This window comes from Schistocerca americana, chromosome 6 (genome assembly GCF_021461395.2).
Source record: "Schistocerca americana isolate TAMUIC-IGC-003095 chromosome 6, iqSchAmer2.1, whole genome shotgun sequence".
Lineage (NCBI taxonomy): Eukaryota > Metazoa > Arthropoda > Insecta > Orthoptera > Acrididae > Schistocerca > Schistocerca americana.
The window spans coordinates 507987020-508004328 of NC_060124.1; positions in this window are offsets into that span (position 1 = coordinate 507987020).

Below are 17309 nucleotides of genomic sequence, written 5' to 3' on the forward strand. Positions count from 1 at the left end.
AAAAAAAGTGTTCAGTCAGAGGGTTAGCTACCCTCTATAACAAAAAAACTGAGTGAATGGATCAACGAAGAACCTAAATGGGTGTCATCAGACGTCCGCCCAGAACAAACTCAGCGAACAACATAGAACAAAATTCGATAAAAAAAGTAGTTAGCGTTCAAGCCCCGTAATCGCTGGATCGATGGATCGAGTCCCGTTTGTCAGTCTTTTTTTTTATTTTCAACACAGTCATTTTCATTACTATTTATATTACAGTATAAGGGATTTCTCAAATCACGGACAAGCATACATTTTCAGTATCACTTGATGCGTTTGGTCGTTTACTAGTCGATAGTTATGAATATTATAGTATTTGTGATAATAAAAATTTGTAGACAGTCAAATAACACTGTAATTTTAATAAAAGTTCACCCGATTACACATATTTTTCCCATTATATCAACTGTAATATAAGTAGTAAAGAAAATGACTCTGTTGAAAACAAATAAAAAACTGAGGGTCGGGACTCGATCCAGCGATACAGCGATTACGGTGCTTGAACGCTAAGAACACGACTGCCACAGCTTCATGGCAAAAATGGCCAAGCTCAGGTATATATTGAACGACCGAAATTATCTCGCGATTTTCTCAATAGCGCAAGAGAAGTAGGCACTACTGCTTACACACTTTGTCGTCCTAATGGAGTACTACGATTGTAGGAAGTTTGCAGTAAATCTGCGTTCCAAGCGTCGTGGCTCCCCCTTGTAAGTCGGGGCGGCGACTGTGTGGAGAAGTATCTGGAAGGAGCAGTTAACAGTTGCAAATAAAACATTTTTGAATTTCACGTTTCACGACCGTTCGAACCTTACGAGAGGTACAAAAAAAAAAAAGAAGAAAAAATACAGACTAACATTGCCGTGGGTGGAACTTGTTTAGTACGCATTTCTGCCGCTAGGCGTGTGTAGCTCAACTCATTGCCAGTTCATCGCCGCCTGTTGTCGATCTGACTTGTTCTGTTCATCTGGAGTGTTTTTGCTAGCTCTGTTTTTTATGATAGCATATTCAAGTGAACGACGTGCAACTGTGAAAGTTTGTTTTGTACTCTGTAAAAATGCTGCTGAAATTGTTTTAATGTTGAAAGCAGCTTACCAAGATGACGCTATGGGAAAAACTCAAGTGTGGGAGTGGTTTGCTCGATTTAAAAGTGGCGACATGCCGACTGATGACAAACCCCGTTCTGGTCGTCCATAAACTGCCCGAATATTGAAAACATTCGGGAGTTTGTGCTCACTGACCATCGACAGACAGTTGATCAATTGTCAGAGATTAGTGGGTTACCTTGGAGTTCGGAACAGCGAATTTTAACAGAAGATTTGTGCAGAGAGGAGACTGGTTCTTTCATCATAACAACGCACCTGCACACAATGCCCTCTCCGTTAGACAGTTTTTGGCTAAAAATGGTGTAGTTCCGCTGTTCCACGCACCATACCCGCCTGACCCGTCTCCTTGCGGCTTTTTCTTATTTCCACACTTTAAATGGGGTATGAAAGGGAAGAGCTGTCAGCCATTTCTAAAGATGACTGCAAAAAAGGTTTCGAATAGTGGAAGCACCGGGTGGACAAGTGTAATAGTTGTAATGGAGAGTATTTTGAAGGGGATAATGTTGTTTTCTAATTAATTTGAAAATATACAGAATTTAAAAATTAATTTCGGCTTGTGTGGCTAACCCCTCGTATTTCGCCAATAGTGATCGTACTTTATCTACACAGAAAAGCGAAAGAAACTGGTACACCTGCTTCATATCTTTTAGGGCATCTGCGAGCAGGAAGAAGTGCCGCAACACATCCTGGAATGGACTCGACTAGTTTCTGAAGTAGTGCTAGAGGGACGTGACACTATGAATCCTGCAGGGCTGTCCATAAATCCGTAAGACTACGAAGGGGTGGAGATCTTTTGAACAGCATGATGTAAGGCATCCCAGATATGCTCAATAATGGTCATGTCTGGGGAGTTCAGTGGCCAGTGGAAGTGTATAAACTCAGAAGAGTGCTACTGGAGCCACTCTGTAGCAACCCTGGACGTGTGGGGCGTCGCATTGTCCTGCTGGAATTGCCAAGTTCGTCGGAATGCACAATGGACATGAATGGATGCAGGTGATCAGGCAGGATGCTAACTTACGAGTCACCCGTCACAGTCGTATGTAAACACTCCACACCATTACGGAGCCTCCAACAGCCTGAGCAGTCCCCTGCTGGCATGCAGGGTCTATGGATTCTTGAGGTTGTCTCCATACCCATACACGTCAATCCGCTCAATACAATTTGAAACGAGGCTCGCCCGACGAGGCAACATGTTTCCAGTCATCAACAGTCCAATGTCGGTGTTGACGGGCCCAGGCGAGGCGTAAAGTTTTGTGTCGTGCAGTCATCAAGGGTACACGAGTGCGCCTTCTGCTCCGGAAGCCCATATCGATGATGTTTCGTTGAATGGTTCGCACGCTGACACTTTTTGATGGCCCAGCATTGATATCTGCAGCAATTTGCTTAAGTGTTGCACTTGTGTCATTTTGAACGATTCTCTTCAGTCATCGTTGATCCCATTATTGCAGGATCTTTTCCCGGCAGCAGAAATGCGGAGATTTGATGATTTACCGGATTCCTGATATTCACGGTACACTCGTGAAAAGGTCGTAAGGGAAGACCCCCACTTCATCGCTTCCTCGGAGATGCTGTGGCCCATTGCTCGTGCGCCGACTATAACACTACGTTCAGCTCACTTAAATCTCGATAACCGGCCATTGTAGCAGCAGTAGCCGATCTAACAATTGCGCAAGACACTTGTTGTCTTATACAGGGTGATCCGTTGATCGTGACTGGGCCAAATATCTTACGAAATAGACGTCAAACGAAAAAACTGCAAAGAGCGAAACTTGCCTAGCTTGAAGGGGGAAACCAGATGGCCCTGTGGTTGGCCCCCTAGATGGCGCTGCCATAGGTCAAACGGATATCAACAGCGTTTTTTAAAAATAGGAACCCCCATTTTTATTACATACTTGTGTAATACGTAAAGAAATATGAATGTTTTAGTTGGACAACTTTTTTCGCTCTATAATAGATGGCCCTGTAATAGTCACAAACATATGGCTCACAATTTTAGACGAACAGTTGGTAACAGGTAGATTTTTTAAATTAAAATACAGAACGTAAGTAAGTTTGAAAATTTTATTTCGGTTGTTCCAATGTGAAGCATGTACCTTCGTGAACTTATCATTTTTTAGAACGCATGCTGTTACAGCGTGATTACCTGTAAATACCATATCAATGCAATAAATGGTCAAAATGATGTCCGTGAATCTCAATGCATTTGGCAATACCTGTAACGACATTCCTCTCAACAGCAAGTAGTTCGCCTTCTACATCTACATCTACATTTATACTCCGCAAGCCACCCAACGGTGTGTGGCGGAGGGCACTTTACGTGCCACTGTCATTACCTCCCTTTCCTGTTCCAGTCGCGTATGGTTCGCGGGAAGAACGACTGTCTGAAAGCCTCCGTGCGCGCTCTAATCTCTCTAATTTTACATTCGTGATCTCCTCGGGAGGTATAAGTAGGGGGAAGCAATATATTCGACACCTCATCCAGAAACGCACCCTCTCGAAACCTGGCGAGCAAGCTACATCGCGATGCAGAGCGCCTCTCTCGCAGAGGCTGCCACTTGAGTTTATTAAACATCTCCGTAACGCTATCACGGTTACCAAATAACCCTGTGACGAAACGCGCCGCTCTTCTTTGGATCTTCTCTATCTCCTCCGTCAGACCGATCTGGTACGGATCCCACACTGATGAGCAATACTCAAGTTTAGGTCGAACGAGTGTTTTGCAAGCCACCTCCTTTGTTGACGAACTACAATTTCTAAGCACTCTCCCAATGAATCTCAACCTGGTACCCGCCTTACCAACAATTAATTTTATATGATCATTCCACTTCAAATCGTTCCGCACGCATACTCCCAGATATTTTACAGAAGTAACTGCTACCAGTGTTTGTTCCGCTATCATATAATCATACAATAAAGGATCCTTCTTTCTATGTATTCGCAATACATTACATTTGTCTATGTTAAGGGTCAGTTGCCACTCCCTGCACCAAGTGCCTATCCGCTGCAGATCTTCCTGCATTTCGCTACAATTTTCTAATGCTGCAACTTCTCTGTATACTACAGCATCATCCGCGAAAAGCCGCATGGAACTTCCGACACTATCTACTAGGTCATTTATATATATTGTGAAAAGCAATGGCCCCATAACACTCCCCTGTGGCACGCCAGAGGTTACTTTAACGTCTGTAGACGTCTCTCCATTGATAACAACATGCTGTGTTCTGTTTGCTAAAAACTCTTCAATCCAGCCACACAGCTGGTCTGATATTCCGTAGGCTCTTACTTTGTTTATCAGGCGACAGTGCGGAAGTCAAGAAAAATAGCATCTACCTGGGAGCCTGTATCTAATATTTTCTGGGTCTCATGAACAAATAAAGCGAGTTGGGTCTCACACGATCGCTGTTTCCGGAATCCATGTTGATTCCTACATAGTAGATTCTGGGTTTCTAAAAACGACATGATACTCGAGCAAAAAACATGTTCTAAAATTCTACAACAGATCGACGTCAGAGATATAGGTCTATAGTTTTGCGCATCTGCTCGACGACCCTTCTTGAAGACTGGGACTATCTGGGCTCTTTTCCAATCATTTGGAACCCTCCGTTCCTCTAGAGACTTGCGGTACACGGCTGTTAGAAGGGGGGCAAGTTCTTTCGCGTACTCTGTGTAGAATCGAATTGGTATCCCGTCAGGTCCAGTGGACTTTCCTCTATTGAGTGATTCCAGTTGCTTTTCTATTCCTTGGACACTTATTTAGATGTCAGCCATTTTTTCGTTTGTGCGAGGATTTAGAGAAGGAACTGCAGTACGGTCTTCCTCTGTGAAACAGCTTTGGAAAAAGGTGTTTAGTATTTCGGCTTTACGCGTGTCATCCTCTGTTTCAATGCCTTCATCATCCCGTAGTGTCTGGATATGCTGTTTCGAGACACTTACCGATTTAACGTAAGACCAGAACTTCCTAGGATTTTCTGTCAAGTCGGTACATAGAATTTTACTTTCGAATTCACTGAACGCTTCACGCATAGCCCTTCTTACGCTAACTTTGACATCGTTTAGCTTCTGTTTGTCTGAGAGGTTTTGGCTGCGTTTAAACTTGGAGTGGAGCTCTCTTTGCTTTCGCAGTAGTTTCCTGACTTTGTTGTTGTACCAAGGTGGATTTTTCCCGTCCCTCACAGTTTGACTCGGCACGTACCTGTCTAAAACGCATTTTACGATTGCCTTGAACTTTTTCCATAAACACTCAACATTGTCAGTGTCGGAACAGAAATTTTCGTTTTGATCTGTTAGGTAGTCTGAAATCTGCCTTCTATTACTCTTGCTAAACAGATAAACCTTCCTCCCTTTTTTTATATTCCTATTAACTTCCATATTCAGGGATGCTGCAACGGCCTTATGATCACTGATTCCCTGTTCTGTACATACAGAGTCGAAAAGTTCAGGTCTGTTTGTTATCAGTAGGTCCAAGATGTTATCTCCACGAGTCGGTTCTCTGTTTAATTGCTCGAGGTAATTTTCGGATAGTGCACTCAGTATAATGTCACTCGATGCTCTGTCCCTACCACACGTCCTAAACATCTGAGTGTCCCAGTCTATATCTGGTAAATTGAAATCTCCACCTAAGACTATAACATGCTGAGAAAATTTATGTGAAATGTATTCCAAATTTTCTTTCAGTTGTTCTGCCACTAATGCTGCTGAGTCGGGAGGTCGGTAAAAGGAGCCAATTATTAACCTAGTTTGGTTGTTGAGTGTAACCTCCACCCATAATAATTCACAGGAACTATCCACTTCTACTTCACTACAGGATAAACTACTACTAACAGCGACGAACACTCCACTACCGGTTGCATGCAATCTATCCTTTCTAAACACCGTCTGTACCTTTGTAAAAATTTCGGCAGAATTTATCTCTGGCTTAAGCCAGCTTTCTGTACCTATAACGATTTCAGCTTCGGTGCTTTCTATCAGCGCTTGAAGTTCTGGTACTTTACCAACGCAGCTTCGACAGTTGACAATTACAATACCGATTGTTGCTTGGTCACCGCATGTCCTGACTTTGCCCCGCACCCGTTGAGGCTGTTGCCCTTTCTGTACTTGCGCAAGCCCATCTAACCTAAAAAACCGCCCAGCCCACGCCACACAACCCCTGCTACCCGTGTAGCCGCTTGTTGCGTGTAGTGGACTCCTGACCTATCCAGCGGAATCCGAAACCCCACCACCCTATGGCGCAAGTCGAGGAATCTGCAGCCCACACGGTCGCAGAACCGTCTCAGCCTCTGATTCAGACCCTCCACTCGGCTCTGTACCCAAGGTCCGCAGTCAGTCCTGTCGACGATGCTGCAGATGGTGAGCTCTGCTTTCATCCCACTAGCGAGACTGGCAGTCTTCACCAAATCAGATAGCCGCCGGAAGCCAGAGAGGATTTCCTCCGATCCATAGCGACACACATCATTGGCGCCGAAATGAGCGACCACCTGCAGATGGGTGCACCCTGTACCCTTCATGGCATCCGGAAGGACCCTTTCCACATCTGGAATGACCTCCCCCGGTATGCACACGGAGTGCACATTGGTTTTCTTCCCCTCTCTCGCTGCCATTTAGCTAAGGGGCCCCATTACGTGCCTGACGTTGGAGCTCCCAACTACCAGTAAGCCCACCCTCTGCGACTGCTCGGATCTTGCAGACTGAGGGACAACCTCTGGAACAGGACAAGCAGCCATGTCAGGCCGAAGATCAGTATCAGCCTGAGACAGAGCCTGAAACCGGTTCGTCAGACAAACTGGAGAGGCTTTCCGTTCAGCCCTCCGGAATGTCTTTCGCCCCCTGCCACACCTTGAGACGACCTCCCACTCTACCACAGGTGAGGGATCAGCCTCAATGCGGGCAGTATCCCGGACAACCACAGTCGTAGTCCGATCAGGGGATGCGTGGGACGAGCTGGCCATCCCCGACAAACCCCCATCCGGACCCCCACAGTGATGCCCTTCCGTAATGTTCGCACAAGCGCTGAAGTATGTTGTCAGGCATTGTCGATGGATCACTATAGCAAAAATCCTTCAACTTTCCCCACAGAAAGAAATCCGGGGACGTCAGATCCGGTGAACGTACGGAGCATAGTATGGTGCTTCGACGACCAGTCCACCTGTCACGAAATATGCTATTCAATACCGCTTCAACCGCACGCGAGCTATGTGCCGGACATCCATCATGTTGGAAGTACATCGCCATTGTGTCATGCAGTGAAACATCTTGTAGTAACATCGGTAGAACATTACGTAGGAAATCAGCATGTTGTTGTTGATGTTGTGGTCTTCAGTCTTGAGACTGGTTTGATGCAGCTCTCCCTGCTACTCTATCTTGTGCAAGCTTCTTCATCTCCCAGTACCTACTGCAGCCTACATCCTTCTGAATCTGCTTAGTGTATTCATCTCTTGGTCTCCCTCTACGATTTTTACCCTCCACGCTGCCCTCCAATACTAAATTGGTGATCCCTTGATGCCTCAAAACATGTCCTACCAACCGATCCCTTCTTCTAGTCAAGTTGTGCCACAAACTTCTCTTCTCCCCAATCCTATTCAACACCTCCTCATTAGATATGTGATCTACCCATATAATCTTCAGCATTTCTCTGTAGCACCACATTTCGAAAGCTTCTATTCTCTTCTTGTCTAAACTATTTATCGTCCACGATTCACTTCCATACATGGCTACACTCCATACAAATACTATCAGAAACGACATCCTGACACTTAAATCTATACTCGATGTTAACAAAATTTCTCTTCTTCAGAAACGCTTTCCTTCCCATTGCCAGTCTACATTTTATATCTTCTCTACTTCGACCATCATCAGTTATTTTGCTACTCAAATAGCAAAACTCCTTTACTACTTTAAGTGTCTCATTTCCTAATCTAATTCCCTCAGCATCACCCGACTTAATTCGACTACATTCCATTATCCTCGTTTCATTTTTGTTGATGTTCATCTTATATCCTCCTTTCAAGACACTATCCATTTCGTTCAACTGCTCTTCCAAGTCCTTTGCTGTCTCTGACAAAATTACAATGTCATCGGCGAACCTCGAAGTTTTTATTTCTTCTCCGTGAATTTTAATACCTACTCCGAATTTTTCTTTTGTTTCCTTCACTGGTTGCTCAATATACAGATTGAATAACATCGGGGAGAGGCTACAACCCTGTCTCACTCCCTTCCCAGCCACTGCTTCCCTTTCATGTCCCTCAACTCTTATAACTGCCATTTGGTTTCTATAAAATTGTAAATAGCCTTTCGCTCCCTGTATTTTACCCCTGCCACCTTCAGAATTTGAAAGAGAGTATTCCAGTCAACATTGTCAAAAGCTTTCTCTAAGTCTACAAATGCTAGAAATGTGGGTTTGCCTTTCCTTAATCTATTTTCTAAGATAAGTCGTACGGTCAGTATTGCCTCACGTGTTCCAATATTTCTACGGAATCCAAACTGATCTTCCCCTAGGTCGGCTTCTATCGGTTTTTCCATTCGTCTGTAAAGAATTGGCGTTAGAATTTTGCAGCCGTGACTTATTAAACTGCTAGTTCGGTAATTTTCACATCTGTCAACACCTGCTTTCTTTGGGATTGGAATTATTATATTTTTCTTGAAGTCTGAGGGAATTTCGCCTGTCTCATACATCTTGCTCACCAGATGGTAGAGTTTTGTCAGGACTGGCTCTCCCAAGGCCGTCAGTAGCTCTAATGGAATGTTGTCTACTTCCGGGGCCTTGTTTCGACTCAGGTCTTTCACTGCTCTGTCAAACTCTTCACGCAGTATCATATCTCCCATTTCACCTTCATCTACATCCTCTTCCATTCCATAATATTGTCCTCAAGTACATCACCCTTGTATAGACCCTCTATATACTCCTTCCACCTTTCTGCTTTCCCTTCTTTGCTTAGAACTGGATTTCCATCTCAGCTCTTAATATTCATTCAAGTGGTTCTCTTTTCTCCAAAGGTCTCTTTAATTTTCTTGTAGGCGGTATCTATCTTACCCCTAGTGAGATGAGCCTCTACATCCTTACATTTATCCTCCAGCCATCCCTGCTTAGCCATTTTGCACTTCCTGTCGGTCTCATTTTTGAGACGTTTGTATTCCTTTTTGCCTGCTTTATTTACTGCATTTTTATATTTTCTCCTTTCATCAATTAAATTCAATGTTTCTTCTGTTACCCAAGGATTTCTACTAACCCTCGTCTTTTTACCTACTTGATCCTCTGCTGCCTTCACTATTTTATTCCTCAAAGCTACCCATTCTTCTTCTACTGTATTTCTTTCCCCCATTCCTGCCATTTGTTCCCTTACGCTCTCCCTGAAACTCTGTACCACCTCTGGTTCTTTCAGTTTATCCAGGTCCCATCTCCTTAAATTCCCACCTTTTAGCAGTTTCTTCAGTTTTAATCTACAGTTCATAACCAATAGATTGTGGTCAGAGTCCACATCTGCCCCTGGAAATGTCTTACAATTTAAAACCTGGTTCCTAAATCTCTGTCTTATCATTATATAATCTGTCTGAAATCTGTCAGTACCTCCAGGCTTCTTCCATGTATACAGTCTTCTTTCATGAATCTTGAACCAAGTGTTAGCTATGATTAAGTTGTGCTCTGTGCAAAATTCTGCCAGGCAGCTTCCTCTTTCATTTCTTAGCCCCAATCCATATTCAACTACTACGTTTCCTTCTCTCCCTTTTCCTACTACCGCATTCCAGTCACCCATGGCTATTAAATTTTCGTCTCCCTTCACTATCTGGATAATTTCTTTTATTTCGCCATACATTTCTTCAATTTCTTCGTCAACTCCAGGCATATAAACTTGTACTACTGTAGTAGGCGTGGGCTTCGTGTCTATCTTGGCCACAATAATGCGTTCACTATGCTCTTTGTAGTGGCTTACCCGCATTCGTATTTTTTTATTCATTATTAAACCTACTCCTGCATTACCCCTATTTGACTTTGTATTTATAACCCTGTATTCGCCTGACCAAAAGTCTTGTTCCTCCGGCCACCGAACTTCACTAATTCCTATATGTCTAACTTTAACCTATCCATTTTCCTTTTTAAATTTTCTACCTGCCCGATTAAGGGATCCGACATTCCACGCTCCGATCCGTAGAACGCCAGTTTTCTTTCCCCTGATAATGACGTCCTCCTGAGTAGTCCCCGCCCGGAGATACGAATGGGGGACTATTTTACCTCCGGAATATTTTACGCAAGAGGACGCCATTATCATCAACCATACAGTAAAGCTGCATGTCCTCGGGAAAAGTTACGGCTGTAGTTTCCCCTTGCTTTCAACCGTTCGCAGTACCAGCACAGCAAGGCTGTTTTGGTTAGTGTTGCAAGGCCAGATCAGTCAATCATCCAGGCCCCTGCAACTACTGAAAAGGCTGCTGCCCGTCTTCAGGAACCACGCGATTGTCTGGCCTCTCAACAGATACCCCTCCGTTGTGGTTGCACCTACGGTACGGCTATCTGTATCGCTGAGGCACGCAAGCCTTCCCACCTACGGCAAGGTCCATGGTTCCCGTGAATCTCAATGCATTTGGCAATACGTGTAACGACATTCCTCTCAACAGCGAGTAGTTCGCCTTCCGTAATGTTGGCCCATGCATTGACAATGCGCTGAAGCATGTTCTCAGGCGTTGTCGATGGATCACGATAGCAAATATCCTTCAACTTTCCCCACAGAAAGAAATCCGGGGTCGTCGGATCCGGTGAACGTACGGAGCATGGTATGGTGCTTCGACGACCAATCCACCTGTCACGAAATATGCTATTCAATACCGCTTCAACCGCACGCGAGCTATGTGCCGGACATCCATCATGTTGGAAGTACATCGCCAATGTGTCACGCAGTGAAACATCTTGTAGTAACATCGGTAGAACATTACGTGGGAAATCAGCATATATTGCCCATTTAGATTGCCATCGATAAAATGGGGACCAATTATCCCTCCTCTCATAATGCCGCACCATACATTAACCCGCCAAGGTATTTAATGTTCCACTTGTCGCAGCCACAGTGGATTTTCCGTTGCACAATAGCGCGTATTATGCCGGTTTACGTTATCGCTGTTGGTGAATGTCGCTTCGTCGCTAAATAGAACGCGTGTAAGAAATCTGTGTTCGTCCCGTAATTTCTCTTGTGCCCAGTGGCATAACTGTACACGACGTTCAAAGTCGTCGCCATGCAGTTCCTGGTGTATAGAAATGTGGTACGGGTGCAGTCGATGTTGATGTAGCATTCTCAACACCGACGTTTTTGAGATTCCCGATTCTTGCGCAGTTTGTCTGCTACTGATGTGCGGATTAGCCGCGACAGCAGCTAAAACACCTTCTTGGGCATCATCATTTGTTGCAGGTCGTGGTTGACGTTTCACATGTGGCTGAACACATCCTGTTTCCTTAAATAACGTAACTATCCGGCTAACGGTCCAGACACTTGGATGATGTCGTCCAGGATAGCGAGCAGCATACATAGCACACGCCCGTTGGGCATTTTGATGACAATAGCCATACATCAACTCGATATTGACCTTTTTCGCAATTGGTAAACGGTTCGTTTTAACACGGGTAATGTATCACAAACTTCGACCATAAATATAATAGACTGGCCCTGACGTCATTTTCTTGGCTCCGACATCTCTGGGCTGAAGTCACGTGAATGTTGGCAAAACATGGTTGTTTCGTGTTGCGCTTATGGCTGTACTCAGCGTTTTTCTGGGGGAAATGGCATTACATTTCACGTGTAAGTGTTTCTATGATAGTGCAGATGCGTTTACTGAAATCTGCTGAAGTGATTTTTATATGTTTATTACACTAGAAATAGAGTATCACGTAAATGAAAGTGTTGAAAGTGATGCCTGTAAAGTCAGACTCATATTACATTTTGGAAAGTATCTGTGATAATTCGGTTACAGAAGTAAGTATAACTATTTCTCGTTCCTACTCATAGTTTCCCTAAGGATGACAACCGAAGGCAGCTTTGGATACAGGCCCTGGAACGGTACAACATTAAGCCATCTGCACATACGCGCCTTTGCTCGAAGCACTTCGAGGAGAAGTGTTTTGATAGGTTAGTTATTATTTACAATGTATATTTATAATTTATATTTACAGTGTCTGTCAATTTTAATCCTGATGTTTTTATAGGGATAAGACTGGAGGGAATTGGCTAAGTAGTGATGCTATCCCGACGCTTTTTGATTTTCCGGAGCATATGAGATCGAAGAGGCCTAAGCTCCGTAAATCAAACACTAGAAGGCGTTCGTTAGACGATGTCTCGTCTTCTGAAATCTGTGCTTCCAATGCCTGTAAGTCTGAATGTTGTTAGAATGTGTGTGATAACTGCGAGTTAGTAAAATGTTGTATTACAATAGAACTGTAGCACGTAACTTTTTTTTTAAACTGATAGTTTAAACTTTACTGAACCTTTGAAGTGCACCTATAATTGATACTGTAAAATGGACCTGCTCCTAAAGTCGACAATTTTGGCACCTATAGTTGACATAATTCCCATATCCCATTTTCTTTTGTAAGTGACTAGAGCTCAAAACGCGGCGAATCCAATGTTTAAAGTTTTGACACGAGCCCACTCTTACTGTTTAAAAGAATTTTAATGACTTTTTACTTTAATTAATAGTTTATAGTAATTTTGTCCCGCTGCCCACCAGAGTGGCGTTCGATGTATTTGTTAGATTTTACAAATGGTACTGTGAACAAATCCAGGTCAAATGTAGTTCTGGCATAACTTTTCGCAAATACAAAAGTAATTTTTGTTGGAAGCGTTTGGCAGTCAATTGAGAAATGTGGGGAAAATACGATATAAATATAGGATGGCAGACCGCTGATATGAAATCCCGCCACGTTTTGCCAACAGTCACGTGGTTTATGTTGGAGCCACACCAGCCCTATAGCTTCTGCACAGCAAGGCCCGTCTACTAGTATCTATGGTCGAAGATCACGAAGCAAATACTGTCTGCACTGGCGGATTGTTACGTGATGCCACGTACAGCGCCATCTATCACAAAGCGAAAAAAGTCGTCCAACTAAAACATTCATATTTTTTTACGTACTACACGAATATGTAAGAAAAAATGAGGGTTCCTATTAAAAAAACGCAGTTGATATCCGTTTGACCTATGGCAGCGCCAACTAGCGGGCCAACCATAGCGCCCTCTGGTTTCCCCCTTCAAGGTAGACGAGTTTCGTTCTTTAGTTTTTTCGTTTGATGCTTATTTCATGAGATATTTGGCCCGGTCATTATCAATGGACCATCCTGTATAGGCGTTGCCGACCGCAGCGTCGTATTCTGCTTGTTTACATATCTTTGTATTTGAAAACGCATGCTTACACCAGTTTCTTTGGCGCTTCAGTGTAGCTCGCCCTGAAGTTTTACAGAGCAGCGCACTTCGTCCGAAGTGCCTGCGCGGCAGGCTGGCAGCGCAGCGCCGGCAGAAGCGAGAGGCGGAGAGCGCCCGTGTGATTTCTCCCCGGAGCAGCCGGGAAGGGCAACGGCTGCGTTGCGGAGCGGCGGTTTGCGGCGATCGCGACGGCTCGGCTCGGCGCGGCGTGCCGGCCGGCAGAACAGAGCCGGGACGTGCCGCGGCCATAAAAGCAGTTGTTAAAACGTGGAGAGCTCCGGAGTCAAAGTTCAACCGCCCGCTTCTATCGAAGCCATTACAATCATAGGCCACGGAAGAGAAATTGCCCTACTAAGGAATTTACTTAACGTCTTAACAGAGAGTACACACACAGACAACAAAGGCGGAGATTATCCCCGGCGAGCCTTGTTATCAAGTTCACGGTCCCGTCTCTGATAATTGTGCGTCCGGAACGGGAAAATTAAGGCCGTGGTTTACCCTTCCAAAACGCAGCAGGACGGGCTGCTCGCCGGCTCGTACGTACGTACGTAAGTGCGCTGTTCCGACGAAATCGCCGCCGCGGCCGATTTCGTGGCGACGTGTTCTGCAGTTATCGGGGAAAAGAGCTTGCGTTATTTTCAGGGACATTACAGTTACACGGCCACGAATTTTCGACATTATTCCGAAGGTGAACATTGTTATTTGCTCTGAGACCGAAGAACATGTGCTGCAGTTCATAAAAAAATTACAAAAAATTTCAAAACAATTACAATCATAGCCTCTAATCCCACATTTTGGTTCTCTTCCGCAACACAGATCTCAATCTGTATTACCACCTACACAATGCGAGCGATTCCGATGTACGTAGCAACGCTATACTTTGTTGCTCTAGTATTATCCAATTTTCCTGCATCTATTGGCGGGGGACAGTGGGTGCGCATATTATTAAAAGCGGGCCTATGGTATGGCCCAGCTTTATATATGTATTCTTCGTACATCTATAGTTGATAATAGTTGATATGGAGGCCATTGGGACGTCAGCTGGTATAAATTTATACTACAAATGAAGAAATTCCTCCAGCTGTATTTATGGTGTCGATTTTATATTGGCAACTAGATTCAACGTTGTAACAACGTCATCTTCAGGCCCATACAATTGTTGACGTCAACTGCATGCAGCTGATACTGGAAGTCAGTGGTGAGATATGGACGTGCTCCGTGTGGAAGTTAGTTATTCCCTACCTGTAAATTAAGTCTGTAAATTAAAAATCTCAAATAGGAAAAAAGTCAGAATGATAGAGAGAATGCTGCTAGATGTTAACAAAAATACGACGTTAATACCCCTCGGAGTGGCAAAACACGGAACAAAAAAGGCGTATTCAACTTTGATACCATCTATAACATTGTTTGCTTGTAAAACTTCATATCTATTTGCGTTAACTGATTTCTATTGTTTAGTGTCTGCTGGCGTAACTGGAGTTGGATAAAATGGGTTTGTGGACATTGGAGAACGTCTTTCACATCGACTCCAACTTCTTCAATCATGTCCTGAGACTAGTCATTCGATGTACTCTTACCACCTATCCGCTCTCTCCTCTGCGTATAACACCGGAATTTTCATTGCACTCTTAACGTTGCCGCCTTTGCTTTTTATTTTGCCGAAGGTTCTTTTCACTTTCCGATATACCGAGTCAGTCCTTTCGACGTTCACTTCTTTTTCTGCCTCTTCACATTCTTCCCACAGCCATTTCGCCTTGACTTCCCCGCATTTCGTATATATTTCAGTCCTAAATGATTTCAGTTGCTGTATTCTTGTATTTGCCTTAACATGTCTCTAATTGAAACATCCTGGCAGGCTTCTATAGTTCCTTCTTTCATCGGTCTTCGCAGTTAACTTCCTTGGACCTATATTTCTCTGTGTAATATCGGTGTTTTTTTTTTCCTTTTTAGAAATGTTCACTCTTCTTCAGCTTCTGCATTTGAATTACTACTATGGTATTCCTTATCACAGTTTCCATATCTTTAGCGAACTTCAAACGCTTACCAATATTCCTCAGTACATCAGTATCCCATTGCCTTCTATACTTATTCTTCCGTATGATTATCTTAAGCCTCAGTCAACTCTTCATCATTAGTAAAGTGTAATCTGAGTCTATAACTGCTCCTGGTTCGCCTCAAATTCCAGTACCTGATTTCGGAATCTCTGTCTGACCAAAAAACAATTGGAGGTTTCTGGCTCTTACACCCACAGTATTTCTTTACAGATAGTAGGTAGTATGTGTACAAAGGTCGGCTGAAATCGATCCAGGGATTTAGGAGTTGCTTTTTACCCGTGGCTAAGCCGCGAACGCACATGTCACATATATGAAAAATATTTCACACATAGTTGTACACATAGTTCACCTGTATCTGTAACGAATTTCGCACTGCAGTCTTGTTTTCATGCAGCTCAATGTTTATTATGTAATATCCCCTGGACTATTCTGCGCAGAGCTTCCTCACTCTTTAGCTCATCAGTCCACTAATATTCATCATTCGTCTGTAGCATCACATCTCAAATGTTTCGATTCTGTTCTGTTCAGGTTTTCCCACAGTCCATGTTTCATTACCAGGCAATGCTGTACTCCAGACGTACATTCTCAGAAATCTCTTCCTCAAATTAAGACCCATCTTTAATACTATTAGACTTCTCTTGGCCAGGAATGCCCTTTTTGCCAGTGGTAGTCTGCTTTTGACGTCTTCCTTATTCCGTCCGTCACTGGCTAACTTCATCTACTTTGTAACCATCAGTCCTGATGTTAAGTTTCTCCATTTCTGTTACTTCTCATTACTTTCGTCTTTCTTCTCAGTCCATGTCCTGTATACATTAGATTGCTCATTCCATTCAGCAGGTCATGTAATTCTTCTTCACTTCCACTAAGATAGCAATGTCTTCTCGAATCGTATCAATGATATCCTTTCACTTTGAATTTTAATTACACTTCTGAATCTTTCTTTTATTTACGTCGCTGCTTCTTCGACATACAGGTTGAAGAGTAGGGGTGAGAGACTACATCCCTGTCTTACACCCTTTTTAATTCGAGCCCTTCGTTCTTGGTCGTCTACTCTTATTATTCCCTCTTGGCTCTTGTACATATTGTATATTACCCGTCTCTCCCTGTAGCTTATCGCTATATTTCTCATAATTTCGAACATCTTGGATCATTTTACATTGTCGAACGCTTTTTCCAGGCCGACAAATCTTATAAAGTGTCCAATTTGGGTAGGTGAGACAAGGTGATAGTAGAAGATGAACAGACAGAAGGGGGTAAGGAGAGGAACGCAATAGAGGAAGGAGAAGATGGACAGCGAGAGGAGGGAAGGGGGAGGACAAGAAAGGAGAGAGAGAGAAGAGAGGAGGGGATGGACAGAAGAAAGGAGGAGCGGATGGACAAAGAAAGACAAGAGAAGGAGATGGACCAAGATAGGGAGACAAAACCGTTAGACTGAGAGAGGGAGGAGGATGAGATGCAGGGAAGAGAAAATAGACAGAGAAAGGGAGGAGAAAGAGACGGGCAGAGTGTAGGGAGAGGAGGTGAAAGACAGAGAAAGGAAAGAGAGGGAGATGGACCGATATGGGCAGATGGGTAGAAAGGAAGGGAGCAAATGGACAGAGAGAGGAGGAACAGAAGATGGATTTAGAGGGGGTGAGGAGGAGGTATAAGGGAGTAGGGTTTAGGAAGGAGGGCATGGACTGAGAGTGAAGGAGATGGACAGAGAGGAGATGAGCATATGGAT